This window comes from Anser brachyrhynchus, assembly GCF_964034855.1.
Source record: "Anser brachyrhynchus genome assembly, chromosome: 2".
NCBI lineage: Eukaryota > Metazoa > Chordata > Aves > Anseriformes > Anatidae > Anser > Anser brachyrhynchus.
This window is the reverse complement of record NC_137695.1, coordinates 70,848,191-70,861,593: the sequence shown is the minus strand read 5'-3', so window position 1 is coordinate 70,861,593 and position 13,403 is coordinate 70,848,191. Positions and strand designations below refer to the sequence as shown.

The 13,403-nt window shown below is 47.4% G+C and overlaps 1 long non-coding RNA gene across 1 annotated transcript in view; it reads right to left on the bottom strand.

Moving 5' to 3' along the window:
- The window catches only part of LOC308189031, a 52,869-nt gene that overhangs the window by 12,852 nt on the left and 26,614 nt on the right, over nucleotides 1-13,403 (bottom strand). The window contains exon 7 of the long non-coding RNA XR_013945954.1: nucleotides 1,014-6,157. This is a non-coding gene — a long non-coding RNA (uncharacterized lncRNA). The remainder of the gene's footprint in view (nucleotides 1-1,013; nucleotides 6,158-13,403) is intronic.

The following is a 13,403-nucleotide window of genomic DNA, read 5'->3' as shown; positions in this document are numbered from 1 at the left end:
AAACGGGATGGAAAATTGGCAGCGACGTCTTGCCACCCCAACAAACAATGCATTCATATGCAGAGCTACAGAGCAAACGATATGCCGGTCGTTCATCTGGAGAACAGGTTTCGCCAGCTTGGATTAAATGATTACATTGCCACAGCATGTGCTGCTTGCTGCTTTGGGAGATAAAGGAAGTACAGCGAGAGAGAGGCCTGACCCCAAAACCCAGCTCCAAACTCCTCTACACTCACAGAAAGCTTGGACCCACACCGAGTACACTGGGCATGGAGCGGGTGCTGTTTAAAAGGAAGCATTTCAGTGCTGATGCGCTAATTGCTAATGCGGGGCGGGGGGGGGGGGGGAAGGAAAAGAAGTTTGAATTACAGGAGGCATATACTTTGACTCAAGTTACTGCCTCCAGATGTGCAGCAGGCTGAGCCTGTTCCCGAGCCTTCTGCTCCGTGTTCCCACAAGCACACACAAAGCTGAAGGCTGGGTAAGTGCACTTGGAGGTCCAAAAGCACATGTGCAGCAGTGACAGACTCCACCAAACTCTGTGTCCCGCATCCACAAAGCCCCCGTTGAGCAACTCCCCGAGGATGTAATTGCAGTCGGCTTCATTCCAGGCTGTGAACACAAGTCTGGCCATGGACATTACTGCTAGCGCACAAGGAGGAAAGGAAACGTACAGGAGAAAGTGCAAAACAACACTCTGGCAATCCACACACGCTTAGGTTAAAGGTTTTTCCTCTATAGCAGAAGTTTACTTGGCTACCTTTGGCAGTCCTGTCAGCTTCCCCACATTAGTCTTTTGCAATGCAGAAAGGCTCACGCCTGCGTAAGCCTCCAACCCACTGCACTGCACTAAACCCACAGCCCCTGGCAGCACCCCTGGAGCCCTCCAGGGCCCTCATGGGCAAAAAGAGGATGCCCAATGAGCCGACCCAGCAGCTTTGGGTCTTCCAGGCCTCAGGCGATCTGAACCCTGGTGCCGGGAGCCCACAGCATCCTTCCTGCCCCACACTCACCGACCTCGCAGCATGCCCCATCTCTCAGGGGAGGATGCATCTGCTATGGGGGAGGCAAACTGCACAGGGGCACAGCCGGAGCTACCGCCCTCTCCCCCGCCGCATGTCGCAATGTGAACGGTGGCGACACTATCGCTTTCACATTTGCCTTTTTGGTTTTTCAGGATGGGAAAAGCCATGTGTCAGTCCACAGCTCATGCATGGGAGTGACACAGAACACATCTTTGGGGGAAGGTCTCCATAAACAGCTTGAGGCAAGCAGGCATCACAGGAAGCTTTCAGCCCAAGCAGTTGTAGTCCGTCAGATTTCTAAGCCATCAAAAGTCAGGTCATATCAATGGGAAGTGTCAGGCAGGCTTAAGCAACACTGAGCTGCCGTCCCCACACACAGTAACCATGAACACACACACGACGTGTCCGGTTGGGCTGGCTCCCACTCGGGCATTTACACTTGCGATTCATGGGTGACTCTTTACAAATATATCTGCCAGATACACACCAAGGTACACTTCCATCCACAAGCACATGACTGAAGAGGTGGGTTCAAGCTAAAGTGACTCAGCCTCCCATTTACAGGAACAAAATTAGCAACCACTCATAGACGTCTTAAGTCTGAGATGGGGCTAGATGGCACTGTAAGTTAGTGAATGCACAAGCCCTTCATGTCAGGAGATTTCACTTTGGCATTATGATCAGTGGAAAGCCAGGAAAGCTGGTGCTCCCTGAGGTGTATTTTCTAGAACCGGGCTAGTAATGCACGCTGACAGACTGATCCAACACTTTTCCTTGGTACCTAGTTAGGAGCTGATCCAATAATTTAGTCATTCTCTGGAATTTACTTATTTTTTCAGCAAATAATTCTTGGCTCGCAAGCATTTAAACATGTAATGTTTATTATAAAACATATGTTTTTCCCCAATACAGTTTTTTGCCTACAGTTTCCCTGTTTTAATTTATCCCATTTCTCCTGATTAACCCCTGCCCCCCACCCCCGTTGTTCCCATGCTGGATGCCTCTACCTCTCCCAGGAGAACAATGATGAAATGACATTCGCCTCACAGGCCTCCTGGCACATCACCCCAAATCACCAGGATCAGCTCTGCGAGGCAGAGAGCCCTCTGGCCCCGAGCCCCTGAATCACTTAAAGATGCACGGCTGAAACAGAGCAAGATGTGGCCATGGAGGCAACGGCTGCAGCTGTGTTCAGGTTGGGGCATTCAGGTCCCTGCAGGCTCCAGCCTCCCTGTGAGCTGATAATGAGAGGAACGAGCAAGGACCTGCCGTAATCTCAAGGCCAGACTTTCAACGACTGCCCCTGGGCTCCCTCCTCAAGTGAGCATGCCTGCCACCATAAGGGAAAGGCAGCCACGTGCATGGGGTGGGAGAGGGGGGATGTACTGTCTTGCTGCAGCCTCCCGGTCTGGGAGGAGGATGGCCGCCTCTCTAAGCAGAGGCCACATCGGCAGCATCGTGTCCTCCGATGAGTATCTCTCTCCTGTCATTTAACAAGGGGACCAGCCCTCTGAAAGAACTTTTCCCAGCGGTGAATCCCATCGGCTTCCTGACAGGCTGGGTCATTTCCAGCCTGTGAAAACGCCTTCCCCGTTCCTCAAGTAACAGATTAGTCACGTACATTTGCAATGGTGGCGAATCTGCCAAGAAGCTGGGGAGCAGGGCAGGAGGAGGAGAGCAGCAGCATGACAAGCGCAGCCAGAGGAGCAGAGAGGAGAAACTAAATTTTCCTTCCTCTTCTCCCATGCTCTTCAGTTTTGAACAGCGCTTGCAAGCTCAAGCTGCAAAACAGCTGCATCACGTGCAGGAGGTGAAATCCAGGCATTACCAGGGAGCCCTGGGCATCCCTGCCTCCCCTCTGTTGCCTGATGGCTGTCAGTAGCATCACCCTGCAGCAAGAAACGACAGCTTTTCTGAGGGTAGGACCAGAAGCCTCCCTAAATACGGATAGCATTTGGCAACAGGGAAAAGCTCCCACTTAAGCTCACATCTTCCAAGTGACTGACAAATGCCAGACCTCAGCAGGTCTGACAAAGGCTCAGAGCCTCAAAGCATCCTGGTTAGCGGCGAGCAGCTCCAAGAGGAACACAAGCATGCAAAAGGCCCCAGAAATCCAGCTCCTGATTAATACGTGGCTTACTGGAAACAGCTACTTCCTTCTTCCAGTATCTTGCATGAAAAATCAGTCATCGTTAGAGCAGCGGTGCGTGGAGCCTGCAAGCAGGTCAGCCTGCACCTCGGTGCTGAGTGCTGCACATGTGGATGTCAAACTGCCCCGGGGCCACACTGCCAGCTAAAAACACCCCAGAAGTAAGAAAGGGAGAGTCAAAGCCAGAGCACCTGAGTGATCTAGCAACAGGAGGAAAGAAAAAAAAAAAAAAAAAAGCAAGCTGTTTCAGGTCATGTGAGGTGTGTACACATTCCCAGACGTTCAGTCTGTCCTCTGTAGCTTGGGGAAAAGCTTAATGGGCAGCATGGCCTGGAGAAATCATGTAGGGGACAGAGCAGGAGAGTGCCTTGGGGGAGGCAGCTCGGCAGGTTTTCAAGACAAATGCTGCTACTGCAGAAACTGATAGGGAAATGTGTAGGCGGTCCTTGTCCTGGTAATGAGTAACAGCTACAAAACTCTTAGTATCACTGAAATACACATTGGTTCTGCCAGTACGTTCACCACAAAACTACCTGTCGCGTGTCAGCACTGCAGTATTCAATTCAGACGTTCCAGAGAGAGACAGAAAACATTGCAGGCCAGTCCCAGCACCCCGCATGCCAGCAGAGGGGAATCACAACCTTACAGGCCACATCCTTGTTAGCAGAAAAGTGATGTTCCCTCCCTGTATCCCCCACCTTAGGGGGCAGTGCTGAAAAAGGAGCATAAAGCACAAGCACCGCTACTGAGACAGAAACCTCCCCATCAGGAGAAATACCAGAGGAAGCCTCAGAAACGTCCAAGGTTTCCTTCCGGGGAACAAGTGGGCATGTGGCTGTGCACAAGCACTGAGGCTGCTGCACCCACCCAGCGTCAAACACGAGCCTTGCCCTCTTCGGGACGTGCCATGTCCCGATGCAAATTGCAGGCATCACCCCCTGATCCTCTCACTATCCCATGTCTCCAAGGGGCTTTGCTGCACAGCTGGCCCCGTATTGGAGGGAGATGTGCTGCCTGCGTTGCACCAGAAGAGCAATTAGGCTGGTCAATCACTTTAATTGCTATCACACAGTAATAATCTATTTATGATATTTGTGCTAAAGTGCATGAGGCACTAAAGTCTGGTTTTAATGGTAACTGGGATGGTCCTGACCCAAACAACCACCCTCTGTAGTGAAGCTGTGTATTTTGGGAGGATTTTTTTGGTTGGCTGTTTCCAGAACTGTACTAGAATACTGTTTAGCTTAGGTTTTTGCCTCAACATATATTTTTTGTCTGTTTACTTTGCAATCTCAGAGAAAAAATGCAGAGCAGTAAGCAGTGCTGCACATACTTGCCATGCAACACATGTTTATCCTTCCAGTTCACCCATGTCTTATTCCTGTTCTGGGTATTTATTTTTGTCCTCCTGCAAGGGCTTGGACATTCAGGAAAGATGCCATTTTTAGAATTACTGGACCTCAGGCACTGGAGGTACATAAACAAGCAGTGTGCTGAGGCACGAGGGTGCCGACAGCTTTCCTAGGTGGTTGGCTATCTCACATAGCCAGGAGATGGGGATAAGAGGGCTTCAGGAGCGGCCCAAGCACATCTCTGAGGGAGTTTTGTGCTCTATAGCGGTGCTTTTCCTACACAAGATGGGACACTGGAGAGAATTCCTTTCCCCCCATTTGCACTGTTAATGTCTCCCTTATTGTATGGAGGTGCTGGGTGCACACAAGCTCTTCTCTGCCACATACTGAACAAAGCCACAGGAAAAAGATGATGCAGCCACTGCTCTGGCCATGTCAGCTTGAGCAACAAAAACACAGCACTGAAAAATAAACCACACTGCTTCAAAAAGCCCTCAGGAGACTATCTTCAATGGTATCATTTTTTCTGCTTCTTTCTGATCCTTTTTTTTTTTTTACTGGTGAAGTTGACATCTTTTCCTCTTGCTGAACCAGCATTTCCTGACAGCAAACCATTGTCAGAAATTTTCCATCCAGCTCTCGAGTGGATTTCAACACTCGATCTCTGTGCATACATACGAGAAGAGGTTAATGTCAATCTCAGAAAATTATCTACAGGATGTGCTCAAGGGTACCACCAGTAAGGAGCAGCACGTTCATTTGGAGAAGTTCAGACACTGGACGGTTTCTTTGCCTTAGAGCTGGGGTCAGCTTTTCTCTGCTCAATTACAGCTATAATGGTGATCCTCTCTCAACTGTTTACTGCCTAACTGACCTGTCATTTGGAAAAAATCTTTCCATGGGGAACACTGCCTTTCGTGACACAGTAAAGCCCCTTTCAAAAGCCCTGGGACATTCTGATGGTTTTGAAACAAAACATCTTGGAGAAGAGCACTGCTCTCCCAGTAAACAGCAGCATAGGCTGGCCTCAGAAGCTAAACAAGCAAGGCAGGAGCTTGTGGGGGGAGCTGGTAACAAATGCAGCAGTGAGCTTCTTAATCACAAATGTGATCACTGCCTGTGGGGCCTGAGGACAATTACCTTGTCACAGCTGCCGTCTGAATAGTGGTGACGGGACAGTTCTCCACATTTGGAGAACTTTAACCAGCAAAATCTCTCCAAAGATAACAATGCACTGGAAGTGTAAGCATGCTCAAACAACATTTTAAAGAAATTAAAAAGGAAAAATCCCCTGTGTCATCACAGAGCTGCCAGGCATGATGCAGCCCAGGAATGGCAGCCTCTGTTTATAGTGGTTACACTCCAGGGGTAGGGGCAGAAACCCCAATTCCTGGGGCTTTTTTGGGACCAGCCTGACCCAATTCAGATTTTTGCCTGAAGTGCACTCCAGCCAAAGCTGCCTTAATATGCACGCTCATGGGGAGGGGTACTGAGCATCCCAGCAACACATCCAGGAGACGTCACCTTTTCTAAAGGACATGGCTGATTCATCGCCCCACTTAAGTATGGAGAGAGTCCCAGCTGCGGAAGCCAGACCTGTTTGGCAGCAGCCAGCCAGCATCAGCTGCCACCTGGAAAAGGAAAGAAAAAAAAAAAAGCTTTGAAATGAGAGAGTGAGCAGAGGAATGGAGGGGAAAAATGGGTGGAGGAATGGAGGAGGTGGGCTTGCGATCTCTGGTTGGGTAACAAGCTAATTCCCCCCTGCTCCCTGCCTGCGACTCCATCTAATTACCCTGTTTCCTCTGAGCTGATTGGAAAGCGGCCTTGTGTCTGGAAAAGACCATAAGCATCTTATGTGCATCTGTTCCCCCTAATCCCCCACAACCAGTGCCTGTGTGCTGGGAGAGGCAGCAGGAGAGCTGCACACGGCAGTGGCCTCCATGCCCCATCACCGTGCCCTGTTCCTATGCCCCATCACTCTTGCTGGGGTTGGGGGCTTTCAGGGAACTGCGGTTGTTCCTCTTCTGCCCATTTCACAACCCAGAGGCCCTCTTTCCTCCTTCCCCTTGCAAGAAAGAAAATTAAAAAAAAAAAAAAAAAAGTCTGCGAGGGGCGGGGAGAAGGACACGTTTTGCTTAGCCCTGCTGCAGTTTGGAGCTGTTTAAGCCACTCATTTTCCCCTTGCCCTAATCCTGCATTATCCTTCAGGAATGACATTCAATTCCTGAAGGGGGGGTGGGGGGTGGGGAGGGGTCAAAAAAGTGCTCTCCAGGGCCCTGCATGGTTTGCCCAGGAATTTGGATTGCACTTCTCATGTGTGGCTCCGGGAAGGAGCAGAGGCACAATTAGGCAGCCATTTGGTAGCACGCAGGCACATTTTCAGCAGGCTCTTACTAGTGGGAGCTAATTCAATGCAAGGAAAGCACAGGGATAAACAGCTCCCTTTGCCAGCAGCAGGATTGTCACATCTGGAGTTTACACAAGTTACGAGGAGCCAGGAGCCACTATTTTGTTTCACTCGCACTGCATCGTAAAACATGTTAGCACGTTAAAAGCACCACAGCACCGACGCACACAGGGTTGCATGCATGTGAGGGGACATCTCTGTCTCACAGCCCTGCCGTGTCCTCACCCCACCGCCTTCACAAGCCATCCATCTGCTGGGCTAGGCCCTGTGTCTTGGTTAATGCCCTCAACTTTGCTCCAGGTCCCAGGATGGGAGGGTTTTGGCCTCCAGCAGGGCCTGGTTCTGGCCCCGTGTTGTTCCTCCCCATTGACTGCCTCGTGTGGGACGCCAGCAGGCCCCTGCAGCCCGATGGCCGCCCCCTGGCCTAACCCAGGTGGAGGCCAATTGTTTTAAACCAATTTTAGAAAGGTTGCCTGTGCCTCTGTGGGGCATTTATTTCCAAGCGCCTTCTGTGTTTACCCAGCCAGCTTCCTGCTGTTTTGCTTTGGGATTTCTGCAGCTGCAACTCTGAGGACTCCTCCAGGGAGAGCCTCCTTTCTTGTCCCTCAGCACACCAGCAGAGGTGGTAACGAGCCCTGTGGACTCGGCCACATCTGGTCTCCATAGGAAGCCCTTGTCCTCAGCCCAACCAAAATGCTGGGCACCACTCACACTCGAATGGCGAGATATGGCTGGCCACAGGCCGGGCCCATCCTGTAGCTCCTCCCGGCCCCAACCCTCCATACTGACTAAATGCTGACTATAGTCAGCTGTGGACTTCTCGGCCAAATTCTGTTTCTGGGAAAGTGACCAAGTTTCCAGTGTGAAAAAAGTTGAAGTCAATGGCTTTAGCTAAATTTTACATCTTTGGAGCTTCACACCTGCACAAAATATAAGGATGAAGAAGGCAAAACCCACCTTCCCCAATTCATTTTTTTTTCCCCCATTTTGTGTCAGCAAGCACAAGCTAACCATGAAATCTGCTGCCTCCTGACAGCAGATCTGATATGTCCTCCCATGATTTGGGGTCAGATGCAGGCACAACACAACCTGCACTGCCATTCCCCACCAGCAGCTCTGGTCAGGGCTCTTGAGATGAGACCCATGGGGTGGGAAATGGGAAAACCTCTACTTCCACACAGATGTGGATGTCCACAAACCCCATGTTGGGGTCAGAGTCATGAACTGTATTCACAACAGAGATATATGTTGCAGATGGTTTGGAGCAAGGGACTTTGGTGAAGGATCAGGCTGGCCTGAGTGGGAAAGCAAGCAGGAACACAAAAGTCATCTCTCCGCCCACTGCAAGGGTTGCAAAACCTTGCACAGAGGTAAAGACCTGGAGGTTACAGTGTGGGAAGCGGGCTGTGAGTTATTTCTTCACCTCATCCTCCTGCCAAGGGACAAAGGGCTGCCTCTGGGAGACACACCTCACGCTACAGAGGACCGTGATGCCCCTTGGTCCACCTTGCCCACCAAGCAGCAGACTCACTGCCCCAAGTCCCACCGGCACTCCTGGTGCCTGTGGAGGATGATGTGAAGTGGGGAGAGGTGGCTGCCCTCTGCTCCAGCGCTCGTGACTGGCTCAAAAAGTGAAGTGAAAGACAGCTACGGGAAACTGTAAGGTTGCACTTCGCCTTTAACACCATCCTCCCAGTTCACAGACTTTATTTATGTGTTTTATCATTTTTTTTTCCCTCATAAATGTTATCTTTATGAGAAAGATGCACTGGTTTAACTTCAGCTTTGCTAGTGTGATGCAAACACATCATTTAAACTAAAATGTTAAGTCCCTCAATGTAAATTAATGCAATTTTCCCCATGAGATTAGTGGCTGGGAAAAAAAAAAGTGTGTCTCTAAAACCTTCACCTTTAGGTACCTGATAAGTGGTATAAACTTTCGGAGTACCCAGACTGACCAGAAGTTTACAGTTAATTCAGCCTGCAGTTCTGTGAATCTGGAGGTGCATCTGGTCATATTCCTCTGGAGCTGCAAAGACAATTTTGCTCAGTGCTTTGGAAAGCCAGACCATGTAACCAGAGCCTTAAGAAATCACTGCAGAGTCTGGTTTGATCCTTTCTTTTCCCCTGTTCTTAAAAGAAAGAAAACAAAGCCTGAATCTTCAGCCCTGATGTTACAGAGGCATGCTTGAAACTGATGGTTTTTGAGGATGGGAAAACAGAAAGAAACAGAGAAAGGATGTATATTCCTTCTCCAACTTCCCAAAACCACACTTCTCTGTTGCGCACACCCTCCTGCTAACCCTCCATTTCCCAGAGCTTTTCAATCACATTTAGGGCTAGAGGTTGTGCTTACAATTGCAATGGCAGTCTCACACCTTCCTCCTCAATACCCAGCCAGTATCACGTAGGATATGACCAGCCATGCCACAAGCCAGAAGGTCTCCAGCCCCTTGAATATCCCCTTCCACAGCTGGGCAAACTCCCACTCATCCCCCTCAGGTTAAAAAAAATAAAAATGAAAATAATAAAAAAAAAAAGCTAACCAAGGTGTTTCTCAGAAGCCCCACTGACATGAACTCTGCCCCCAATTACGTGTCTGAATGAGCAGAGCTATAGAGGTAAGTGAAAAGAAAGTTTGGGTTTAACAGATTTTCTCTGTTAAGGAATCAGCACAGCCAGTCATTTACTTGCATCAGGACTCCTATTACCTGGTATTTCCATGTTGCAACTCAGTGGTGCAAAAGATGGGTCAAGTCTGCAGTCAAGGGCTTGCTGTATTTCAGACTCAGAGCAATCTGGGATCTCAAAACACTATAAAACACCTTTCTGCAGCAAACGTCAACCCATCTGAGTGCAGGAGATGGGACAAGCTGAAAAGAGAGTGTGGGCTTGGCTGGCCACAGGTAATAAGTAGTCCTCTGGCTGCTCTCAGCACCTCTGATGTTTTGTCTCTAGTGGAGAGCTGTGATAATTGAGCCAGCTTTTCATGAACTATCTCAGATGGAAGAGCAGTCTAGCCACAGCAACACAAACCTGAGTTGCAGTCCTTTCCCATGGAAGCAAGAGAAGTAAAATCCACTGCTTAGTAATGCCGCAGCAAAGACATTTTGAGGAACTTATGCCTGCTCATTTAAGAGCAGCTCAGGAATCACTGCTTTGCTGCAGTCACAGAACTCAGAGCTTTTAGAATCAGGTCCTATGACCATATCCTCCAAGCTATACAAATTAGTGGGGGGGGGGAAAAAAAAGAAGAAAAAAAAGAAAGAAAGCACACCACACAAAGTAGGTATCCAAATACTTTTGAAGGTCCAGGCCTGCAGAGCTGATAAAAAAATCACCCAGCAATTATTGCAGAGCTAGGAGGAGACCATCCAGGTACTATCATCTATGCTTCCCACAGTAAGTGTCTATAGCAAGAATAAGTGACCACAACACAGGAGTCATGGCTGCTGGTCCTGTGCTCTCTGCAGAGATCTGCAGTTAGTCCCTCAATGTCTTGCATTCTTTGAGACTCCTTTCAAATCTTTTATAAGGGTATTTCAAAGAAAACAGAAGTCTTCACATGACAAATTCCACACACTGTGTGTACACAGGCATGTGATGGTTTTAAAAACTGCTAAAGGAATAAATTCACTGTATCCCAATTCATTCTCTGCATATGGCCCAATGATCCCAGCCTTGATGTGTGGAAAAACAAACAAACAAACAATAGCTATATTGTATGAAAGAACTAAGCATAAAGAGGCCCTCTATTTCCTACTCTGCTCTCACTGAGGTCCTGTCTTTCCAGGACAAAACCTTTGTGAATATTCAAGATTTGGATACTGAGCAGATTTATTTTGACACCCTTTTCTGGGGAAAGTATGCAGCTTCCAAAAACTAGGCAGTGAGAGCAGCTGTCAAGACAGCCATGGCCCAGCGAAGGGCAGTCATTATCATCCTTTCCCACTGTGCTGATTGATCCTCAAAAGCAATGGCATATTTTAATTGTCTGCAATTTGTTAAGGAAGACCAAATCCCCCAACTGCACTAGAAACCATTCCCTCTAACTCTTGGAGTTGTTTTTTCAGCTTTTATTTATTTATTTATTTATTTATTTATTTTTCCTTTTGGTCTTGTACTCTTTGCACCAAGCCAGGTACTGCAGACCATATGTTGGGAAAACCTGTTTCTGTAGGTGCATCTCTTGACTAGGGGAAGACCTGATCTAATGGAAGATGGCCTTACTTTGAAGTTGTCCTTCCAGTAGTCCTTTCCAATCTATATTGACCAGAGAGAAGCAGAGCCAAAGTTGTATGAAGACAGCCTGACCCAGATTTCAGCTGGGGCACCAGGCACTCCGTGAGCCTAGAGATGCGTTACTTGGGGGCGCATTGACTGGTTGGAAATCTGCTGTCTTCTTTGGGGCTGTCAATAGTCAGCAAGCTGTCCACTCTTGAAGATTTCAGCTGAAAGAGTTCACCCAAGGCTACACAATAAGTGAGTTGGCAGAAGCACAAAGTGAGCCTCCATCTTCCCAGTTCCCTGGTCGCTTCTTTAGCCACAGGCTCTGTGGTAAAAACTTAACTGCTACAACTTTATACAATTGTGTCACCACTGCATTTCAGAAAGCACCTGCAAAACCCAATAAACTTACCACCCCCCCCCCCCCCAAAAAAAAAAGGCACTTCAATTGAAAAGATAAGGTGATGGCATTATATTGTCAAGTGTACAGCCTTTACAGTTTATATTTTAATATAAACCTCTGGTTAAGCTATTAACCGAACTATAATGCAAATCCTTGAGAACTTTACCTAATATTCTGCAATGTGAAAATGTAAATGAGAAAATTTCTAAAGCAGATAACAAACTGCTTTTAAAAATGATGGAAGATTTTTAGCTCACACCACAAACATTATAGGCTGCCCAACTGAGGTACTGAATAGACAGAAACCCTACACGTTTCCACCTCCGTGTAAGCTGGTGCAAATGAGGAAGAATTTAATTGATCATTAGCGCAACAGAGGTCTGGATTTTCAATCTGGCTGTAGCTTATTCAACTATGACTTTATATTTAAATGTTTTTACAGTATCTTTCACACTGGGGCTTGGGGGCTCCCAGGCAGTAAGCAATACATTGAGATAAAAGGGCAATTTAAGGGCTATTTGAGTTTTCATCCTTACTTCTTCCTGCCTTGCTTTTGTGGGTTTAAAACATAATCTTTTTACTAATTAAATACATATGAATATTCTGTTGCCCGCACAGTGAATATATAATTAGACTCAGGAGAAAGATTATGTGCTCTCAAGCTGATGCTAACACTTCAGCATAAAGGTACCCAAGACACCAGTAAAAGTAACCTATGAGCTTCTGCTAATAACATGCTGCCTCGGATCTCTAGAGGATTATTTTACTCTGGAGCAGTATATTGAAAAGGGCCTGAAACAGATACCCTATAATTTATGTCCCTGCTTAGAGCCTTGGTGAGAAAAAAGTGGCCTTTGCACTAAATTGTAATGGTTTCTTTCCTTCTCTTTTTTTTGGGGGGGGGCTGAAGTTAGCACACATGATTTTTGGAGAGCAGGAAGCTGCAAGGAACCTTTGGGTAGCTTCAAACAAAACATATTCTGCTGTCCAAGTTCCATCCTTTTTCCCTGTCCAGGACCACTTTTCCCCCTTAAAAACACAGGGAAACTTCTTAAATAAATCATATTAGGCAGGGCCCTTTCTCTAGCTCCAAAACTGAGGAAGTATGTCTGCTGCTTTATGCTCATGAAGCACATACTTTGGAAGCTGTGTTACCTCCCAGTGCTATTATTTGCTATACCTCATAAATATCACAGTCCTTTTCCTTTCCTCTCCTTGGCACTCTTCCCATTGTTTTCAGGTGGTGGTTTTGTTTTTGTTGTTGTTTTTTAACAGAGGTTACCCTCCCAGCCCTCACATGATAATGCTTTTATTTTTTTTTCTTCTGTGGTTCAACCAGCTCAGGCAACTAGATAAATACTGTGGGGAGCTGGCCCTTAAATATCAGGTTTGGCCTGTACTTTTCATGGAGGTCTTTATTTCTTTAAATCGTAGGTGGTCTCCTTAAGACAGCATGGAGACAAGGCTGTTGTAGCAAAAGGAGAAAAAAGAAGAAAAGAAGAAAAATCCCCTCAGGATATTTCTTGCGGTAAAATGGGCTAAGGAATATTTCAGGGCAGTTCCAGACAAATGCAAAACCAAATCTCCGTGAGGTTCAGTGAACTCCGCAAATTGCGTGTTTCCTCCAAAACCCCAAACTAGGCAACTTGAACTTAATTCTGGAATGAGTAGTGGGGATGCTGGCATTTCAGTGCCCCTTGGCAGTTGTGAAGAGGGTTAGTTTGTTTTTTTTGTTGTTGTTGTTGTTTTTTTTTTAAGATGTCTATTTTCAGAGCAAAGTTTGCTTAAAAAAAGCAGTGGGTTAGCTACTGAAAATCAGCCTATATCAACTAGCATCAAC